Genomic DNA, 5841 nt, shown 5'->3' with positions numbered 1-5841 from the left:
AAATTTAAGTGCAGACGAACAAAGATATGATATAAACCTTTTAAAGCCTATTTCTCCAGATGTCGTTAATAGCATTCAATTCTACTGATATGAATTAATATTTTAATACCAAGCATTCTTCTTTTATTTCACCATTGAAATTTATCTGAATTTTTTTTAGAATTACACAATCTCCAGAAATAGCGAGTTTCGGTATATTACCAAAAAGCAATACACGTTTCTTTCCAGTAAAACCTCACGTGTTTGAATTCATGAAAAAATATTGATAAGGGGGTGTTAAACAATACCTGTCACATTAGCTGACACCAAAAAACCATACCTGGTACACCAATTGTTTTTACTCTGTTTCTGATGTCATTATGTCTCCCCAAACGAAGTTGGGGAACATATTGTTTTTACTCTGTTTCTTATTATTATTATTATTTTTCTTCCTGGGAAAATTTTGTCCGCGAGTGATCTTGTAAACTACACATCCGACTAAGGTAAAATGTTTTTAGGGTCAGTAGACATGTTATGTAGATTTGCCGAACAAAGGTCATTTTGCGCGCACGTGCTTGCAAGAGCGCGCACGTGCAACAGTGAAATGACCGATTTAATTGATATAGGCGTAACTTTTTTAATTTTTGATAAAATGCTTTGAAACTCATAATGTAAGGATATATTAGTTATATAGACAAGATGACATGGTCAAAATAGCAAGATCTCACGCGCATGCACGTGCGCTGCAATCTGATTGGCTGACACTAAAGTCTCAATATCTTTCTTGTTTTTTGACGAAATCCTTTGAAATTTTGAACATAACCATGCATTAGGATATCCTACAACACGACGTAGAGAAATTATCCACGAAAACACGTGCATGCACGTGCGCTGCAATCTGATTGGCTGAAACTTTAAATGGCTATATCTCCTTTGTTTTTTGACGAAAAGCTTTGAAATTTAAAACAAAGTCATGCATTAGAATATCCTACAATATGATATAAAGAAATTTTCATAAAATCACGCGATTGCACGTGCGCTGCAATCTGATTGGCTGAAACTTTAAATGGCTATATCTCCTTTGTTTTTTGAAGAAATGGTTTGAAATTTAAAGTATAGTCATGCATTAGCATATCCTACAATATGGCAGGAAAAAAAATCATGAAATCACGCGATTGCACGTGTGCTGCAATCTGATTGGCTGAAACTTTAAATGGCTATATCTCCCTTGTTTTTTGACGAAATGCTTTGAAATTTAAAGCATAGGCATGCATTAGGATATACTACAATATGATATAGAAAAAAATTCATGAAATCATGCGCATGCACTTGTGCTGCAATCTGATTGGCTTAAACTTGAAATGGATATAACTCCCTTGTTTTTCAACCAAACAGGATGAGATTTATAACATAGATAGATATAAGGGACTCCTACAAGAAGGTATGGCCATCATCCACGTGCACGCACGTGCATGCATTTGGAACAAGTAGAATTAAAAATACAATTGAATGAGTGATTTTTAATACTTTTGGACTGAATGCTTTAATATATAGTATATTAAAATATATAGATAGTGTAGACAAGATGATACGGTCATAACTCACATGCATTTCACATGCGCTTGGGTGCAATGTGAAAATTTGAATATAATTAGTATCCTTCTGGGAAAACGTTGTTAAAGTCAAAAATGCACAGCTTTGTCTTATTTAATAAAGCTTACAGGGAATATGGAACCAAAAGGGGTTGGGGAGCGTTTGGTAATATCTGTAACGGTTCCCGTTACAATTAGCACTAGTTATTATTATTTTTCTTCTTCTTCCTCTTCTTCCTGGGTACTTTTTTGTCCGGGAGTGATCTTGTAAACTACACATCCGACTTAGGTAAAACCTTTTTAGGGTCCATGTTATGTGTGGGAACGAAGGTCATTTTGCCCCTAGAGCGTGCACGTGCAACACGTGAAATGACTGATTTAATTGATATAGGCGTAACTTTTTACATTTTTGTGAAATGCTTTGAAACTGATAAGGATATATTAGTAGCATAGACAATATGACATGGTCAAAATAGCAAGAACGCAACGTGCGCTTCGCTCTGATTGGCTGAAACTAAAGTCTCAATATCTTTCTTGTTTTTAGATGAAATCTTTTGAAATTTTGAATATGGCCATATTACTATATCCTACAAAACGATATATAGCAACTCCGTGCATGCACGTGCGCTGCAATCTGTAAAAATCTTAGTTTTCAGAGAAATGAGAATTTGAATTTTGCTGCCTTATTATGTTCCCCAAACAATTTAGTTATAATGGACTTTTACAAGAAGGTATGGTCATATTGTGTTTTACTCTGTTTCTTATTATTATTATTATTATTCTTTTTTCTTCTTATTTCTTCTCCGGTACTTTTTTGTCCGCGAGTGTTCTCAGAAACTGTTCACCCAACTGAGCTAAAACCTTTTTAGGGTTAATAGGTGTGTTGTGTAGGTGTGCGGAACGAAGGTCATTTTGCGCGCATACGCCTGCACGTGCGGGCGCGTGAAATGACTGAAATGACTAATATATTTAATATAGCCATAACTTTAACATTTTCCGATGAAATGCTTTGAAACTCATTATATAAGGATATATTAATAGTGTAGATAATGTGACACTGTCAAATTAGCAACTTCACGCGCATTTACGTGCGCTTCGCTCTGATTGGCTGAAACAAAAATCTCAATATCTTTTCCGTTTTTTGACGAAATGGTATGAAATTTAAAATATAAGCATACTTTAAGATGTCCTACAACATGATGTATAACATTTGTCATGAAAGCATGCGCATGCACGTGCGCTGCAATCTGATTGGCTTAAACTTCAAATGGCTGTAACTCCCTTGTTTTTCAACCAACCACGATAAGATTTAGAACATAGACAGACACAATAGACTCCTATAAGAAGTTACGGTCATCATGCACATGCATGTACGCGCATGCACGTGCGCTTTGCTCCGATTAGCTGAAACAAAAATCTCAATATCTTACTTGTTTTTTGACAAAATACTTTGAATTTTAAAACATAATCATACCTTAATACGTCCTAAACTATGATATATAAAAGTTTTCAAGAAACCACGCCCATGCACGTGTGCTGCGATCTGATTGGCTTAAACTTTAAATGCCTATAACTTTTTTGATTCTCAACAAAACAGGATGAAATTTAGAATATGAATAGATATGACGGATTCTTACATTATGCTACTATCAAACTTGAATGCAAGGACTTGCATGCACGTGTGCGCGCGCAATGCGTTAAATGACCGATTTACTTGATATAGTCGTAATTTTTTTTATGAAACGTTTCAAAATTCAAAGAATAGAAACACATTAAAAGTGTAGTCACGATGATATAGCTTTCATGCATTGCACCTTCGCGCGCGTGCAATGATCAAATGACTTGTATACTTGATATGGCCGTTACTTTTATATTTCTTTATGAAATGCTTTGATGACCTTGACCTTTGACCTTGACCTTTGACCCCTTGACCCAAAGGTCACAATCCAGCTCAAGTTCGTAGATGTATTTACAAACTCACTTTAACAAATGCTTAGAATAAAAAAGTCAACCCCCCCCCTTCTCCTTAAAAAAAAAAATCAATAACAACGTAGAAAATTTCTCTGAAACTCGATCAACACCTGGGATCGACATAAAATTTCACTTAAGGTGCAGAAAAGACTTCATAGAAAGTTTCCTGAAAGTTTTACGGTAAGTCTCTAAAGTATATAACTCATTCTTCAATACTGGTGAATTTTTAAAATATATTTCTTTTCTCCTTTATTTTCCAATAAATAAAGTGGAAGCAGATAGATTGATATTGATATGATTGGATACTTGTGTAAGGATATAGTATAAATAGTTTTATGGATATGAGTTGAGGAATAAAAAAATATTGATCATTGTTGTATTGCATTTACGGGATTTCAATTGCAGAAAATGTGACATAATTTTCGAAGAGGCATAAAGATGTTGTTTTATTTAAAAATAAAATCATTTGGCATGATATATGTGTACATTATCTTAGCATATAAATGAAATAATATATCTATTTTGTCAAACATGCTAAAATTATCCTAATTATTTTTTTCTGAACTTAAAAATTTGTGGTTTATGTTCGTAACGCATGGTGTCCATATGCATTGAACTTTTTAACACCTCTCTACAAACATTAAATAATTTGTCAAGTTCAATTTCTGTGTTTAATTAATGAGTATGTGTGATAAATTATTTTTAACAATATGCTTCATGAACATAACTCAGTTCTTTTTGTAATTTTAAAATGATCTCTGATTGTAAAATGTTTGGTGTCTTGACCGTTATGAACATAATAGCTTTCAGTATGATTGCTAAAATAACAGCCAATGAATCATAAGTTTGGCTCAGGAAGTCCGTAGCAGTGGTATAATTATAAATTGAAAACGAAAGTAGAAAGGTTGCGCTGCTGTCTGCAAAAAAACATGGCGATGCTCATTGTGTCCACGTGGAAGACAGAAGTTACGTACATAATAGATTCGGTAAGTATTTTCATATTGTATCAATTTTAGTGAATTTTTAACACATAAATACAGTCATTGTATCTCTATACCATGTAGCCATTAATCAGAAACTGAAATATGTCCCTTATGACCATATGAAATGCATAAATCTGTCCGAGTCGAGTACTTTTGGTTTAACATTTGACTTTTGATTCGCGTCTTTTTGTTACGAACATGTGTTTTTGCATTATTTGTATAATCTATTAATGATAAAGCTATATTGTACTATATTTTATTCTATATTTGTTAGTTTTGTTCTGCTCTTATCAAAGGATGAATGCTTTTTGAATATTTGTTTTAATATTGCCATACCATTTACGCAATTACGTTCATAACAGAGACACGAAAACTTGAAGTAGTGACATAATTTGTACTTTAATTGCCTTCTTTCTGGTTTTATCAAGGATATATAATAAATATAATTAAACAGCATATGTGTTGATTACATCATGTTGTATTTTGTTTTTTATATATTTTTTTCTTTCAGATTTACAAGAAATGACTGAATTATGTTCGTAACAATGACACAAAGATCCAAGACTCAAAATAGAAGACCTAGGATATTTAGCAATCCATCTGACAATTTACTTGTCTGCATTAATTCTCTTTGAAAGCTAGTGTATTATTAAGCTTTGAAATGAAATATTAAAAGTATTAAAGACAAGTGTTCGATTGCCTTGTTATTTTTTTTTGTTCGTTTTCAAAGCCTGATTCGGAGTTAGGTGTCCATGTTACTTACATAATTTCTCCTTTTTTGAAACTAGAAATAAAAATTGTGACTTTTTAAATAAATTCCATTTAAAATAAAATTAAACATGATTTCATCATACCTTTTTGATTACATTATTTTCATATTTTAACACCTTGTTAAATTCTAGTAACATGTTACTTGTTTAGTGCTTATGTAAGTAACGGTGTCCATTGGTAATCTTGGATATATTTTCTAATTACATGTATAATGGAATAAGGTAGAAATAAGTCATGCAATAAAACATGCAAACTAGTGTTTATATACTTCAAAAAGGATTCACCAGAAAAGAATAGCTTATTGATTTAAAAAACAGTCACTGTGGACACCAAGTTACGTACATAAAATTTCGGACATGCTTGTACATTTGGACACCTATCTCCTCTTTAAGACTTCAGATTATCTTCCCATCAATTTTTCCAGAAGCAGGAAGGGTACTGACTCAATTAATATACATAAATTATGAAATTGATTCTTTTTAAAAAATAACCCTTTGGTCACACATTTGAACTCAGTACTGAAGAATGAGTTATATAGAAATTAT

The 5841-nt window shown here is 32.5% G+C and overlaps 1 long non-coding RNA gene across 1 annotated transcript; it reads left to right on the top strand.

Annotated features, from left to right (window-relative positions):
- Positions 1 to 3749: 3749 nt before the first annotated feature.
- Positions 3750 to 5146, top strand: LOC134263969 (uncharacterized). Its single transcript, XR_009991406.1, has 2 exons — positions 3750 to 4528; positions 5037 to 5146. It is a non-coding gene; the product is annotated as an uncharacterized LOC134263969 (long non-coding RNA).
- Positions 5147 to 5841: the final 695 nt, after the last annotated feature.

This window comes from Saccostrea cucullata, unplaced genomic scaffold (genome assembly GCF_032062105.1).
Source record: "Saccostrea cucullata isolate Sc308-1 unplaced genomic scaffold, CSIRO_AGI_Scuc_v1 ctg14242, whole genome shotgun sequence".
Lineage (NCBI taxonomy): Eukaryota > Metazoa > Mollusca > Bivalvia > Ostreida > Ostreidae > Saccostrea > Saccostrea cuccullata.
Note: the sequence above shows the minus strand (reverse complement) of the source record. Positions and strands in the feature narration are given on the sequence as shown.